Source organism: Macrobrachium nipponense, chromosome 8, assembly GCF_015104395.2.
Source record: "Macrobrachium nipponense isolate FS-2020 chromosome 8, ASM1510439v2, whole genome shotgun sequence".
Classification (NCBI taxonomy): Eukaryota; Metazoa; Arthropoda; class Malacostraca; order Decapoda; family Palaemonidae; genus Macrobrachium; species Macrobrachium nipponense.
Genome location: NC_087203.1, coordinates 20243687 through 20260924, shown reverse-complemented (window position 1 = coordinate 20260924; position 17238 = coordinate 20243687). Strand labels below are relative to the sequence as shown.

The 17238-nt window shown below is 41.3% G+C and overlaps 1 long non-coding RNA gene across 1 annotated transcript; it reads left to right on the top strand.

The window, feature by feature from the left end:
- The first annotated feature begins 203 nt into the window (after positions 1 to 203).
- On the top strand, positions 204 to 17102 carry LOC135223215 (uncharacterized). The gene is made up of 3 exons (XR_010316421.1): positions 204 to 357; positions 13149 to 13190; positions 15702 to 17102. It is a non-coding gene; the product is annotated as an uncharacterized LOC135223215 (long non-coding RNA).
- The last annotated feature ends 136 nt before the right edge of the window (positions 17103 to 17238 follow it).

The following is a 17238-nucleotide window of genomic DNA, read 5'->3' as shown; positions in this document are numbered from 1 at the left end:
GACTTAAATGCAATAATATGGAGAGTGGAATAACGAAGCACCTTTTCTTCAGCAGCGATTAGGTTAATAACCGTAAGATCTTTAACCTTAACTTAAGAACATCCTTTGACAAGGTAGTTAGATAGTAGAATAACTTCGGCCAGGAGCAAAGTTATTGGGGAGGGAAAGGGTGGGGTTGGGGGATTCCTCTGTCCTCCCTCCCCTCCCTCTCATACAGCCGCCGTCGTTCCAAGGAGTAACCAACCATTCCCGAGTTGTCTGAAGATAGGTGTACTACTAGTGTTTGGTTTGCGTTCGCTTTTGCGGTGACGGATATTATATTTCAAGGATTGCCGCTGTTTTCCCTACCGTTTAATTGTAAGTAACCTTTAGGTATTGTTTTACTATAGTTCCAACTCTTTTTAGGAGTCACGTGACCTGGTGAAAATATGACAGCTGTCAGCCATATTTGCTAGTCATTTTGTTGAAGTCTCTCATAGAGTTAAGCTATGTCTATGTGCTCGTCCTGTAATTTTTATTATTTTCGGTTAATTCATGATTTTTATGAAAATGAAACACGGTGCATTGAGTTTTTAAGAGAACATGGAGTGCTACCTGCAGCAGTACAGTGTTTAAAGAGTGGAAAGACCTGTCAATTCAGACAGGATAAAAACGTTTGGCGCTGTACTGGTTATGTTTTAAACAAAAGACATAAAAAGAGAAAATATTGTAATTTTACTGTAAGTGATCGGAAAGGCACATTTTTAGATAGTTAAATTGCCGGTATGGAAGTTGATGATTTTTCTTTGTCAATTTTTGAGTGAATTTTGGAAACATCGCTCAATTGTTAATTATTTAAATATTTCATCAAAGACCAGTGTTGATTGGAGAAGTTTCTGTAGTGAGGTGAGTCAGTTTTGGTACAATAATCAGGAGCCCATCGGTGGTGTTGATGTTGAAGTGGAAATTGATAAAACACTAATTACTCATAGTAAATACCATGAAGGTCGCCCTCTTACCCAGTGTTGGTTGTTTGGTGGTATATAGGCTAGAACATCAAAAATTTTTTTTGAGCCATTAATTGATCCTGGTGCTGACAATCGGAAAAGTGATACTTTAATTCCTTTAATTTAATCGCTACATTTAACCAGGCTATTTACAGTGACTCGTGGCGAGGTTATAATAAAATCAGTGAGAGTGGATACACTCATTTTCAAGTAAACCACACAGAAAATTGTGTTGATCCCAATGATCTTAACATTCACACTCAAAATATTGAACGATTGTGGCGAGATATTAAGGAGTGGATTAAAAGGCCTGGTATTAAAAAAGACTATTTGAAACCATACCTTGCTAGGATTCAGTTTTGCACCAATTTTTACTTGAAGCTGCTAAACTGTATCCACCTTTAAGTGACACTCGGCCACCATCACCACCTAGGGAATCCTTTTCTGATGACGAATACGACGACACTGTAGACGAGCCACAACCTTGTTCTGGATATAAACCATCAAAACGTTTGTGTCCATCCAATTAAGGTAAATTTATAATTGTATTTCAATTAGTATTGTATCATAATATATGTCCTAGGTTAGGTTAGGTGTCCTAGTCTAGGTTAGGTTGGTTTGATCTGGTTAGGTCATTTAAACACTATGGGGGGGGGGGGTGGTCAGGTCATCGCGTCCTAGGTTAGGTGTCCTAGGTTAGGTTGGTTTGATCCGGTTAGGTCATTTAAACACAATCCGGGGGGGTACGGGCCCCCGGTCAGGGCACCACGTCCTAGGTTAGGTGTCCTAGGTTAGGTTAGGTATCCTGGGTTAGGTTAGGTTGGTTTGATCTGTAGGTGCTCCTTATTCATTAATTCAAATGCTGTTTTGTATCCATGGTGGTTTACCCCACCCAAAACCCCGCATTCCCAAAGGGTCCCCAACCTTGTTGGATGCAGTAGGGTGGTATAAGCTAGTAACTGAAAAAAAACTAATTTCCCCGAAGTATTACTATCGTAACCATTCAGAACACATTAAAACACACACGAAAATACATAATTACTCTAGAAAAATGGAGTTGGCTGTAAAAATTCACTAAATTTTAAATTACTGTTTTTCTATAACGCTTTTTTGAGGGTATCGACAAATATTTGCGTATGAGTAAAAACCATAGAGGTCAAAATGCCTAACTCAAAAGGATCACAGGTTCGATTCCCAGACTCTTTATACGCCTTCGTGTTAATAAATCTAAGTGTACCCGTTCAAAGGGTTTGTTTGGCACGAGATAAGTTCCAAGACTGACAGGTGTCTTAGTGTGGCCTTTGTGTTTGTGGCAAGTGTTGCAATTGTTTGTTTCCTAATATCTGTAACCATCGTAGACCAGTAGAATAGCGATTTGGCTTTTTGTGACATGATAGAAAACCCAGGATGACCTTGTAAGGGATTTGAATGCAACCAGTTTAGGACAGAGATTGGTACTACTACCTAGTCGTCAGTCGACTGCGGTGTGCTTCGGGTTTTCCTAGTCACGGATCTACACAGAATATTATCCTTGATTATGAAGTTTTGTTGTGAATATTTTGTGTATTCCTTTTCTTTAGGATTCCCGTTCAAAGCGTTTATTATTTTACTTAACTGAGGGTCTTTCTGTTGCTAAGTCTGCACCAGTTCTGCACTCCACCCCATGTCTTCAACGTTCTCGATTGTTTGGGTCAATGACTTCTCATGTTCAAACGCCATTTTAACGGTTTGTATGGGTGTGGCAATATCTTCTAATTCAGCTAATGGTTCTGAGTACGTTGGTGCGGGGTTGCGGGATAATGTGTCAGTGATGATATTTGCTTTCCCAAGTAGATATACTATTTTCGCGCCAAAGTCCTGAATGATGATCATATGCCATCTCGTTCTTTTAGGGCTGTGGTTAAAGCCTTTGAGGAAGTCGGTGGGAGGCTTATGGTCAGTGGATCTTAACAGGATAGCCGTAAATTATGAACTTGAAATGCACTAACGAATTAACAATAGCTAGCCCTTCCTTGTCTATTACTGCGTATTTACTTTCAGAGGGCTTCAATTTACGTGAATAAAAAGCTAGTTGGAAAAGCTGGTTATCATTTTGCTGAAGTATTACCCCTCCTACCCCCTGATCTGAGGCATCAGTTGCAATAAAAAATTCCTTACTGAAATTGGGAAATTTTAAGATTGGGGAGGTACTCCATTTCTCTTTTAATGTATCGGACGCCGATTGATATCTTTCGTCCCGACTCCCATATGAAATCTGCACCTTTCTTAGTGAGGTCAGTTAAAGGAGCGGCAATTAGTGAGTAGTTATGCACGAACCGGCGGTAATACCCGGATATGCCCAAAAACTGTTGTACACCTTTAACGTTACTGGGTATAGGAAAGTTGCTGATGGCCGTAACTTTATCATGGACTACTTTAAGACCTTGACGGGATACTGTAAAGCCCAAATAGCCTAGGTCGTGTTTGATGAACTCACACTTGGAAATTTTTACTCTTAAATTATGCTGTCTTAATCTCTTAAGAACTAACTTAAGTTTACGTAAGTGCTCTTTTATGGCATTGGAAAAAATTACGAGATCATCCATATAGGCATAGAGAGTTACACCTAGCAGGTCACCAAACACTATATTAATAATGCTCGTGAAGGTTATAGGGGTGCAGCGTAAACCAAAAGGGATACGTAAAAATTCATATGTCCCCTTGTCGTGCTAAAAGCAGTGTAAGGTGTGCTTTCTTTATCTGAGAGTATCTGGTGAAAGCCTGTATGTAAATTCAATGAAGTGAAATATTTATTCTGACCTAACAGGGATAAGATGTCATTGGTACATGGACTGGGAAACGATCAGGAATAGTTTCCTCATTTAGGTAACGAAAGTCTACACAAATTCACCAAGTCCGATCCTTTTTTGGCAGAACTAATTAAAGGAAAATTATAAGGGCTATTGGATTTTTTTGATAACTCCTTTGTCTAACGTTTGTTCCGATACTTAATACAAACCATCGGTCCTTTACAATAGGAAGGTAACTGGTGGCAGCTGGAACGGTCGTAAGCTTCAAACAAGGGATTTCGGTAGTTAACTGCTTGTCTATGCCGCGCGACTGGGAGGTGAAGAATCACTTTTGCTTTCGGCCGTGTTGGTGGAGGGCGTGTTCGTCATTGCTCTCTGCCCGCTTCATCGTCGTATGCTTTGGTTGTGTTTATCTTCAACTTGTTTTGTCAGTGTAGTGAAAGTTTATTGTAAGTACGTGTGACTTTCTTATTACTTTCATTTATTATGGAATCTCGTGAAATGGAGCTGTCCCCTCGCGCCCCCCATCAGCCGCAGAGTTTGCCCTGGTGTGGAGGGCCGTAAGTGTGGGGTCTTTCGCTCCTTTCCCGAGGTCGATCCTCATGTGTATTGTGCTCGGAGCCGGGGGCGTGAATGCCCTCGGGCCGAGCCCTGTAATGTATGCATAAATTGGTCGGAGGTGCAGTGGGTGCTCTATGAGGGTAGGAGGAAGAAGCGTAAGCCTGCCAGGGAGTTGTCGGAAAGCTCTCCGGCGACTCCTTTGGTTGCAGACACGTCGTCTTCCTTCCTGCCCCCGGCTCAGCTGCCACGTATGGCGCCTTCCCCTTCGGGGGGGTTTCTCGGTCCTTTCCTTCGCCCGATCTGTTGAGCATAGAGGAGGGGGCGAGATACCCCAACGTTCAATTGCATTCGGGGTCTTCTGTTCACTTGGGGTGGGGCTCACCCCCCCACCCCCGCACGAGGGGAACCCCTCCTAATAACCAGACTGTTGCTTCCTCAGGTGCTCCTGCTGTGGGCGATGACCTCGGCCAGGTGTAGGTGTCGCTGGGTCTCCAGGCACGCCGAGCATCCAGGGGCTGCTCCATCATCTGGCTGGTGCTGTTCCGGTCACCCATGGAGTGGTGACCACTACCACCACCACCACTGTATCGACCCCAGGGTACGCCGCCCCTCCTCACCTGGTCTACACACCGCACGTGGTCACAGTGACTCCTACGGCTGCTGTGCTGAGGAGAGGCGTGCCTCCCCCTCCCAGGTTCTTCGCGCTGCCAGCCCCTGACTTCCGATGCCCGAAGAGCTCGCCCCTGGACCTGCCGCTGGTACCCAGGATGTCGCTGGCTGCTGCCCCGTCTCCTGCCTTACCTGACCTGCCTGCCGTACCTGCCGCTCCTGCTGTAAAACCTTGTTAGGCAAGCTGGATGTAGTACACAATATGGCATTGCGTATTTGTACAGGTGCTTTTAAAACATCTCCTGTTGAGAGCCTTTATGTAGACTCTGGTTTTCTTCCTCTTTTCATTCGGAGGGAGGAACAAGGTCTCCGATATTTGTCAAGAGCACTAACCTCTCAATCTAATCCAAATTTTAAGTATATAAAACATCCTGTTGACAGAGCACCAACTAGACCTACATTGCCTAAGCCCCTTGAAATTAGATTAAACATCAGTGCGAGAGAGGTAGGCCTTATTCCTCCACTGGTTATGGAAACTACATTTTCTAAATTCCCTCCTTGGTGTAGACCTCCTTTAGATATTTGCCAAGTTAGAAACAACAAAAAGATCAGTTCAAGTGTTCAGCTTAAAAGTAGCTTCTTGGCCCATGTTTCTGAGCATAGTAACTCGATTGCTGTATATACAGATGGATCAAAATCGCCAAATGGAGTTGGATGTTCTGTCATCGTCGGTGAGAGAACAATTAAAAAAAGCCTCCCTATTAAATTCTCAAGTTTTAATGCAGAGATTTATGCTCTTTTTAGCGTTTTGAAATTTATTTTTAGTACAGGTAGCACTGGGGACTCTTATATTATTTATTGTGATTCCCAGAGTTCCATAGCTGCACTCCAGAAGTTGATGCCATCTAATCAACTCCTCCAAGAGGTGCAGGATTGGCTGGTCCTCCTGCATTCTCGAAAACGCATCGGTGTGAAGTTTTGTTGGGTTCCCTCGCATGTGGGAATTCGTGGTAATGAGCTGGCTGATACAGCTGCTAAGCAGGCAGCTTCCTCCCAGGCTTCCCACTCTGTGAGGGTTCCCTGTGAAGATTTTAAACTTTTTATTAAATCATTTTGTAGGACTAAGTGGCAGAATCACTGGTCCAACTTAAATAACAATTTAAAGCTGAAATCGATCAGACCTGTTCATCCCTGGACACCTTCTGTTGGGATGGATAGAAGATCTAGTATAGTTTTAACACGCCTGCGTATAGGGCATACATTTTTAACACACAGGTATCTTTTAACTAGTGGAGCAGAGAGGCAGGTTCCTCAATGCTCCAATTGTAATGTTGGCATTACAGTGAGGCATATATTTGTTGGCTGTCCTCTTTATTTTAATCTTAGACATCGGTTTGGTTTCACCAACAAACCTTTGTCAGATATTTTAGGAGAGGGTGCTCCCACAGAGGAGATTTTTAAATTTCTTAAAGAAATCCATTTGTTTTATGATATTTAATTGAGTATTTTAATTTGAATTTAATTTTAATAATTTGATTTAATTATATAAGTATATCTTCTATTAGTAAATATATCCAGTTGATATATATGCGCTGAATGGCCTTTGGCTCCGGCGTGTGGTAAATGGCCACAAATTTTATAAATTCAATTCAATTCTCTCTCTTCCCAGGAGAGATGGTGGACGCTGCGTTGGAAAGACGTAGCACTGATGACAGTGACCATCTGGTATACCAGGCAGTATCGAAGGCTTCTGGGCAGCCTCAATCAACTGCGACCAAACCCAAGAGCTTGGTCAGCGCTTCCTCGGCTGCTAAGACGGTTGCCTCGTCTAAGCCCCGAGGAAAGACACTGCCTTCAACTTCTGCCAGGGGAGGTCGCTATCAGCCCCCCTCCAGCCCTCCTTTCCTCGAGGAGGGGCAGGGAAGAAGTCGAAGAGAGGCGGGAAATGCTAGGGACGGCGTTCCCCCTCACCTGCTGCCAAAAGTGGGGGGGTGCCTGGCGAACCATTGGGCAACATGGCAGCGCTACGGTGTGGAGACCTGGATAGTAGACGTCCTTCGGGAGGGATATCTACTACCCTTCGAATCTCGGCCACCCCTCACCTCCAACCCGGTCCATCTTCAGACCTACGTTACGGGAACATCAAAGGACGTAACCCTTCGACAGGAAGTCAAGACCATGCTGAGCAAGGGAGCTGTGGAGATCGTCAGGGATCGGTCACCGGGCTTCTACAGCTGCCTTTTCCTGGTGGAGAAGTCTTCGGGGGGCTGGCGCCCGGTGATAGATCTCTCTCCCCTTAACTGATATGTTCGCCAGTCTCGGTTCACGATGGAGACGGCACGTTCCGTGCTCGACTCTATCAGGGAGAACGCCTTCATGCTTTCAGTGGATTTGAAGGACGCATATTTCCAGATACCCGTCCATCAATCCTCCAAGAAGTACCTCCGCTTCATCCTTGATGGGACGGTGTACCAATTCAGGGCACTTTGCTTCGGTCTCCCAACCGCCCCACAGGTGTTCACACGAGTGTTCACGCTGGTGTCCGCTTGGGCCCACTCGTCTGGGATACGTCTTCTGAGGTATCTCGACGACTGGTTAGTCCTGGCGAGCTCCCGCTTGCAGTTGCTACGGGACAGGGATCGACTTCTCGAGTTCTGCCGCAATCTGGGGATCATGGTGAGCTTCGAGAAGTCCGATCTCGAACCCGAGTTGAGGATGAAGTACCTAGGTATGCTGATCGACACGGTAGCAGGGCGAGTCTTCCCTGCAGACTCGCGGATCAGCAGATTCAGGGAGGCAGCCGACCGGTTCCCGTTTCCTGTCTCGGCAGGAACAGTCAGCTCAGCAGTGGCAGGTTGTGATTGGCCACTTGTAGTTACTCGAGAAGTAGTCCCTCACGGGCGTCTTCACCTGCGGTCTCTATCCTTGCTTGGTAAATAAAATTTTCTATAAAAGAGCTCTTGCTAAGCAAAAGAAAACATTTAAGCAAGCAAAGAGGGAATCGTTTATCAGATATATAAGTGAATTAAAATATGATTCGCCTATGTCATCAGTCTGGAACAGAATCCGTAAGCTGCAAGGGACATTTTTTCCACCTCCCTTGCCTATATTGAAAATTTATGGCTTCCTCATATCTGATTCTGGAGAAGTTGCAGAAACCTTTGGTAGGCATTTCTCCAATATATCTAGTGCCCTACATTACTCTCCTGCATTCAGGAACATTAGGGACTGTACCAAGATTGTTCCTGCTGTTAGTATAAACATTGTCTTATAATCTTCCTTTCACCATGAAAGAATTAGATCATGCAATCTCGTTATCTTCCCCAACATCTCCTGGGGAAGATGATATACTGTACTCAATGATTTTTAATTTGCCTAGAAGTCCAAAACAATTTCTTTTAGACATTTTAAACATTTTTGGCTTTCAGGAACTTCACCAGTCTTGGAAGATATCGATTATTGTACCTGTTTTAAAACCTTTTAAAGATTCCTTCCTTCCTAAGAACTATAGGCCAATTGCTCTAACCAGTTGTGTTAGCAAGATTTATGAGAGGATGGTCAATGCTCGACTTGTGTGGTATTTAGATTCAAAGAATCTTTTATCTAATCGGCAGTTTGGCTTTAGGAAAAATAGAAGTACTTCTGACCCTTTGATGTTCCTTACTCGGGAGATACAGAATGCTTTTGCTGTGCAAAACCAGACTGTTGCAGTGTTCTTTGACCTAGAAAAAGCCTACGACACTACTTGGCGAGGGGGTATCCTTACGCAACTTGAGTGGGGTGTTGTGGGTAATTTGTTATATTGTCTTATAGATTTTTTGACAGAACGTTACCTGAAAGTAAGAGTGGGCTCTTACATTTCTTCTGCCTACCCTCAAGAAGAAGGGTTACCTCAGGGAAGCGTCCTTAGTCCAACACACTTTAATGTAGCTGTCAACGGCCTACTAGAAACAATAATTCCTGCGGGGTGCATGGTCCTGGCCTTTGCTATGATTATGCAATAATCTGTAGTAAGTCTACAGCTGTCCCGAGCTTGTCAAATGATTCAGACTGCTATTAATGCTTCAAAACCTCATGGGCCAGTGCTAAAGGGTTCAAATTTTCAGCAGAAAAAACCAAAGCTATAAGATTTTGTCGATTAAGAAGAGTGGAAGAGATTCCTACACTGTTTTTAAATGATTTGATTTTACCTTATGAAGATAGCATTAAGTATCTAGGTGTTACATTTGATAAAAAATTAACTTTTACTCAACATGTTAATGAAGTTGTATGTAACGTGAAGGTTCGTCTTAATATTCTTAAAGTCGTGTCTAATTTTAATTGGGGGGCAGATCGAATCACCCTCTTGAGGATGTATCAGGTTTTATGCCTAAGCAAAATTGATTATGGTTGTTAAGTTTATGGTTGTGCGTGCAAGACAATACTGCAGAAATTAGATGTTGTCCATAATATGGCTTTACGTATTTGTACGGAAGCCTATAGAACTTCACCAGTGAAAGCCTATATGTTGAGTCAGGTTTTCCCCCACTATTTATCTTTAGGGAGGAATTAGGCTTGAGAGTCCTATCAAGAGTACATACTTCAAAGCTGAACCCCAACTATAAGTACGTTAGAGAACCAACTGATAGAGCCCCAAATAGACATAGACTGCCAAAGCCACTTGAAGTTCGACTGGCAAGCTCTGCCAGGGAGGTGGGATTACTACCTCCTGCAGTAGCTGAAATTTCGCCCCCAAAGTTTCCTCCTTGGAATAGACCATGCCTAGAGATCTGCCCAATTAGGGACAGCAGGAGCAACAGTTCTGGTGATCAGTTGAGGGCAAGTTTCTTGGATCATGCTGAACATGGTATTCTATCTATATATACTGATGGCTCGAAGGGTTCTGATGGTGTTGGTTGCTCTGTAGTGACTAGTGATATTAAAAAGAAGCTTCCATCTAATTCTTCTGTTTTTACAGCTGAACTGCTGGCAGTTTTGACTGCTCTTAAATATATTTTTTATAGTTCTTGTACTAACAAGGTTTTTACCATATTTACCGACTCTTTGAGTGTTTTATCTCTCTCAAAAGCCTAGTCTCTTGCCACCCTTTAGTGCAAGAAGTACAAGATTGATTTTATCGTTTAAATAATATAGAAGAGTTTTTTCTGTTAGGTTTTGTGGGCTGCAACTAGGCTTAGGCACATTTCCAACATGGGCATCCCTGTTTCCGATTTTAAAAGTACCATTCGATTTTATTGTAGAGACCAGTGGCAGGCCCACTGGTGTACTTTAGATAATAATCTTAAATTAAAGTCGATTAGGCCTTCTGTTCATCCTTGGCCTCATAGCCGGATGGATAGAAGGTCTGAGATAGTTTTAGCTAGATTACGATTGGACACACTAAATATACTCACGGGTATCTAATGATGGTGGAGCTGATAGGCAGGTTCCTCGCTGTTCCACCTGTCATGTGGATTTGACTGTGGTGCATATTTTGGCGAAGTGCCCTCATTTTGAAAACAAACATAGAGCTTGTTTTTTTTTTTTTTTTTGCTGGCAATAAGTCTCTTGCCGATATTTTAGTGAAGGTGCTCGGCAGAGCAAATTATGACATTTTTAAAAAAATATTGGTCTTTTTAACGAATTGTAGTTTTCTTTTAATTGTTTAGGTTTCTTGTTTGGTTTTTATGAATGAATGATTTGTATGTTAGATCGGTTGTGTGTATGTTTGTTTGTGTGACAGTGACTTTTTTTATTCTTAAGATATATATGCGCTGAATGGCCCCTCGGCTCCGGCGCTTTGGCTTGGCTATGTGCCAAAAATTTTATAATCTAATCTAATCTTCACCTGCGGTCTCTTCAGTGGAGACTAAAGGAGAGTTGGTCACAGGTAGAGAACCAACCGTACTTCCCCGTGTCCCTCACGGAGGAGGTGAGGCAGGACCTAGCCCCTGGTGGCTGGACGACAGGAACCTCTTAAGAGTAGTGCCTCTCCGCACTCCCCCCCACCCCCCGGAGATGTTGCTGTTTTTAGACGTGTCCACCGAGGGATGGGGCGCACACCTGGAGGCGTTGCTGACTGCAGGAGTGTGGGACCATCACGATAAGCACCTTCACATCAATGTCCTGGAGCTCAAGGCAGCGTTCCTCGCTCTCCAAGAGTTCCGGGACCGCTTGATAGGACACTCGGTGGTGTTGATGTGCGACAACACCACTATAGTGGCATACGTCAACAAACATGGGGGCCTAGTGTCCCTCCCATTGCACCAGTTGACGCTGCAGGAGCACGAGTGGGCCGTGGCTCACTCGGTAGAGCTGTCAGCCCACTACATTCCAGGCAAGAGGAATGAAGTGGCAGACAAGCTCAGCCGTTGGGATCAGGTGATAGGGACCGAATGCCTACACTGAGACGTGGCGGAAAGGCTCTTCAACCTGTGGGGGCGTCCAGTAGTGGATCTGTTCGCCACCCGGCACAACAGGAAACTTCAGGTTTTCTTTTCAGCCGTGCCGGACCCATGGGCAGCTGCAGAGGACGCTCTTCAACACCCGTGGGACAACCTCTTCGCTTACGGCTTTCTGATGCCCAGTGGGAACTGCTTTCTCACTGGACCTTGGTGCCCAGCTGTTGATCCAACTAAATAAGTCTGCCCTTTTCCTTTTACTAAAAACGTTTCATCCTTCTGCTTCCTCCTCCTATATGGTACGGATTTTATGTTGATGACTTTTGGATTGGTTTCGGACATGATTTGGACTTGTTCATTGGATTTGATGGATGGTGAGGATGCTTGGCATGCCACCTCACCCGTAGAACTTGAGTACCTAAAGTGGTCGAGCGAGGGGAAAGTTTATGTCAAACGCTGCTCTTAGTGCTGGGTCTGATCTCGATGGACATCATGACGCCTTAAGCACTGAGGGTGGGGTGTATATCTGGGTGGTACCCCTAGGGCAGCCCTGTATGGGATACCACTGTCCTCTAAATGTGGCTCCATGGTGGGTGGGGGGTTACCTTGACGAATCATCAATTTTTCGTCTTAAGGCGACATTATTTAGACCTTCGGTTGACGACTTAGGCAAGGATAAGGACAAGGAAAAACCTGGTAATTCCTCCATTCAAACTTTGGAGCCTTTTTCAAATTACCTCCTTGTTACAAACATTCTGCATGTGAAACCAGTCCATTAAACTGGAATTATGACACAATATTTAATGAATTTTGTGAATTTGGGAAAATCAAAGAATTACGAAATAAACTTGGCAATAATTATGGTTTTTTTTTAAATTCTAATATTATATATATATATATATATATATATATTATATATATTATATATATATATATATATATATATATATATATATATATATATGTATATATATATATATATATATATATATATATTATATATATATATATATAGATAGGTATATATCTACTATATATATGATATAATGTATATATATATATAAAATTACATGCTAAATTGTTAGTGATATTGGTTCCACTCTGACAAACTCTGTGGGAATGGGAGTGGGAGGGCTGTGAGTTTTTCTTCTTTGTCTCTCATCAGCCATGCTTACCTTGTCATCACAGCTTTATAAGACTTACATGTGCTTGACAGGATTTGAAACCTAGGCTTAATGTTGACCATAATTTGTATAGGCGGAATAAAGAACTGTCATCTTTACCATCTATCAGTCCATCAGTGTATACTTTCTAATGATATTTTGGACTTTGTCTAAACGTGATATTATAGGTCAAAATACCTTTACTTCTATGCACAACTTTAACTCAGGCACAGCTGTTTAAGGTTAGTGATCTTATGACCTTGACCATTATTTCTAAGTAGAAATAAGTAACTTCATAGGCATCCATGTTGTACAAAAAAAAAAATACCACCATATTACAAAAGAAATTCACACAGATATACTTGTCATTGTGGTTTCGTCTTCATTACTCAGTTTGCTCGCTGACTGTCTTTAAAGATACCTGTACTGCATTATTCACATTAGTTGGCGTTTCTACAATTTACTAAATCAGCTATATATCAGTGATTGAGTATCCCTATGGCGTTATATGTTTAATGATTTGTATGCTATAATGGTATTTTACTCATTTTGAGTGATGATCTTTTTAAAATGAGGTCTGTATAGAATACTTCACCACAGACTTCAGTCATTCATTTTATCTTATTCATTGACCTTATTTGGGTATTTTCTCTTTTCCAGATTTGCAAGAAAGAACCACAGAGATCATTCTACCGCAGATAGGTGAGTTTTTTGTTTCAGGAATTATTGTCGATTAATTTTAGTAAAATTTGTAATATTGTTAGGTTTTTCATTATTTTAGTGAAAATTTTTGGGTTTTATTTGAACAATTGGTGCCCATTATGTGTTTGTTAATGTTGTAATAGATGTTTCATGGTCGAATATTTTTCTGCTAAACAATGCATTGATCATCCATATATTCAATTATCAAACAAAATTAGCATTTATGATAAGAGGGATTTTGTACAAATTCTTTAACACATGGAATGTTGATTGCCATCTTTTCTGGCCAATGAACCATATTCCAAGATGGGAATTTGCTTTTCAGTTCTGTAGGGCACTCTTAAAAATAATCAGTGCCAGTTTAATGATGGTAGTCTTAGTCTTCGTCAGTTCATGTACTTGTGAATGGGAAAGCTGGTAATTACTGGTCAGGTGTTTATTGCTGGACGCTTTTTACATTAGCCAGAATGCGACCTTATTGGAAGTGAGTAAGTAGATACTACATCTTGGCATAAGTATCCAAGCAGGCGAGTTTTGGTATTAACAACAGGAAGACAGGGATGGGACAAATAAAGTATTAGAATAGTAGAGAGGATTGTGCACGAGAGATAGTGAAAGAGGATTAGTACAGTTGTAACAGATCAGAATGTACGTGCAATCTCCTCCATGGTCTTAACATTATTTATTTGGGATGAATCTTACCTACTGTTAAAGTTAGCTTTTATCTCCGCACTGATTAGGCAAATTGGCGTTCAAAAAAAAAAATCGAATGGCTGCCTGGATGAGTCTAGTTCACCTGTTCTCCACCTGATGTGATTCTCCTTGCAGTCATTGCCTTTGGCGATTGTTGGTACTCTATGAAGTTTGCCTGTTTTGCATCTGTTTAAGGTGTAATTTTAATTTTCCACCAGAAGCAAAATCAATAACATTAGGCAATGTAGGAATGAATTTTGTGTAAGCAGGATGTTGGAATTTGAAGTAGATCAACATACGGTTTGTACCGTTTTCAGGGGTACAATGTGTCATCTTGAAACTAGGTGTGAGGAATGTAGGGGATTGATCTGAGTACTTTGTTTGAATATATCAGATATAGGAAAGAAGGGAAGCTGATAGTCTGCAAAACCAATTAGTTAGGTCAGGTCTTAAACAAGTCAGTTCCTCTGTACCTAGTGTCCCTTCTTCTGCAGCTATCCCTATTCAGGCTAGGCATTTTGGTAGTGCTAGTATCGAGATTTTCTTTGTAGCTCCGCCTTCTGCTCCCCATTGATTCAGCAAAAACATATCGAGAAGTTAGAACATGATGTTAACCTTATTTTAAATTCTAATAAAAGTTTAACAGAGTTCATGACAGAACAGCCTGAATCCCTCCTCGGTGTGCGCTCATTTTTGCATTCCCTTGTTAGAAGTAAGGTGTGCCCTGCCTGTTTTTAGCCTGCGTCTTGGACTGCCCTGTGATAATGGGGCTTTGTGTAAGGGAACCTCGTCGTCTGGGTCTCGGGGACATAAACGCTTTAGACGACCAACCTGCTTCCGTGTTATAAACATCACAGTAACTTCTGCTAGTTGTTGATGTCCAGGGGGAAGAATTCACTTGGAACACAAGTGAGTTTGCCAAATCCCATTTCCACAGGTGAACAAGCATTGATCTCTTCTTTGCAGGTATGTAATCTAAAGAGAACCCATGGCAACTATAACTTCTGGTCAGGTCCATTGCATCCTAAAGGGATTTGTGGGCTCTCTCGGCCATGTCATTGGCAGTTGGGTTGTAGGTGGGTGTGTGTGGTGGATTTTTTAACTAATTAATTTTGATAGAATGTCCGTATCACAGATATGAATGCTGGTCCTCTGTCTACTGGTATATCATCGGGGACCTCAAAATGACTAATCCAGCTGAAGCATGCTTGTTCACCTGTGGAAATGGGATTTGGCAAACTCACTTGTGTTCCAAGTGAATTCTTCCCCCTGGACATCAACAACTAGCAGAAGTTACTGTGATGTTATAACACGGAAGCAAGGTTGGTCGTCTAAATTCGTTTATGTCCCCGGAACTTCTGGGTTGAATAAATATGAAGCATAGTGCAGGCGTTGATAAAAAACCGGCTTGGGGAAAAGTAGAGCAAAGCAACACACTACTCTCCATTCCAGTTGAAGGAAGACTGGTGCCAGATGCCACAGATTCCTTGCTTTACAATCTTTGATTGTTTTATAACCGGTTTCCAGCTGGCACTAGAAGAGTATATCCTATTGTTAAGACCGAAGGTGTTAGTTATGAAAAATACAAATTGATTAAAATAGTCATTTTTTTAGCTGACTAGATATATATGACAGATATTTAAGCTCCTATTTTGCTTCTGACTGGCCAGTGTATTTGAATTGTAATTTCTAGTGGTGAATTAACAGCCCAAGCTTCTACCAATCAGGGCTATCAGGTACTCATTGTCAGCTCCAAATAAACTGACTGAAGGTTACAGTATCGCTGTATGATTGATTTTATTTTTTTTCTACTTTCAGGTTCATAAGCCTCAACAGGTAAGTGGTTTTAAGCTGTGGTGCTGTTGGAGATTCATTTAATTCGTTATGTAAAATTCATATACTGCATACATAGGTAAGGTTTTCACTATTGCTTTCTTCCGGTACAATATAAATAGTCACATTGTTTACCATTGGTGGCTACCTGTTGAGATGTTTATTATTGGTGGCTACCTATTGAAATGTTTATTATTGGTGGCTACCTGTTGAGATGTTTATTATTAGTGGTTACATGATGAGATGTTTATTGTTGGTGGTTTCCTGTCGAGATGTTTATTATTGGTGGTTACATGTTGAGATATTTATTATTGGTGGTTACCAGTTGTGATTTGTGTAGTTTGTATTGGTGTTGATTATTATTAAGGTTTGAGAGTTTATTAATGCAGGTCTTATCTTACAACCAATATATTTTCCAAAATGTGACATTGTGATGACCATTTTATATTTTAAAAGCGCTATTATTTATTTTCACCACCCATACTTCCATGTGTTTTTTATACAAAGATTTCATGGCAAATGATGTTGATCTATATTTGTTATAAACATTACAACTTCTTTGTGAAGGTAACCGATTTAGGGATTATTGAAAAAATAGTTCGCTCCAACAGCACTCAGTGTAAAACTAAAGGTATCCAGAACGGCTGTAAGTTCATAGTTTTTTGTTGTTTTCGCCGTTGTTTTTAAATACATAAATAAAAATTGCTTAAACTACGATTTTATATTTTAGGTAACTTAAATTGTTGATTAAATCAAGCTAGAGTTCATCATAAAGACTAAAACTTCGTTGCAAAGTTTTCGGATTCTCGTGTTTCAAAAGAAATCTGTCGGATATCGATGTTGAATTGAGTTTTTCGATGATTCTCAATAATTGTCATACGTTAACAAAAACAGTTGTCATTTCCTTTCGTTCAACAGCATAATCTTGTTAATTTTTTCACCTTTTTAATGCTATTTATATTTTCGGTTATTATCCTTGACATGACATGTCTCTGCTCACTAACGGTAAAATTATGATACATTATTAGAAGTTACTAGAAGCGTTTGATAATACTCACAGTTATCGTAAAGTAGAGGCTACTTATTTGCTGACATTAATACGATATTAGGAATGAGATGATGCTGATAAAAGTTTGACTTGAACACCAAAATGGTCTTACTAAGTGTTTTATAGAAGTAATTCTTTGATATCGGCAACATTAAGTAGATGACTTTCAAAACGAAGATTATTCATGACCAAAGTGCTTGGTTTTACATTACTTATATTTTTATGTTTGCTTATTAAAATAATACAGGCCGTTCTGGATAGCTTCTTATCTTCAGTGTCAGCTTTAAGGATCCCGAAAGGTATGGAAAAAAATTTTTCTCCACAATTTGATGTTCAACTAATGAATACCTTTGATTTTCAGCCCGGATTCACTCCCAAGGATTTGCTCTAATTGAATGAACCTTGTTTGTCCTAAGGAGGTCACGTGACCATTTTATTTGGTCTGTATGATGATGCTGCAGTAGAGGGATATTT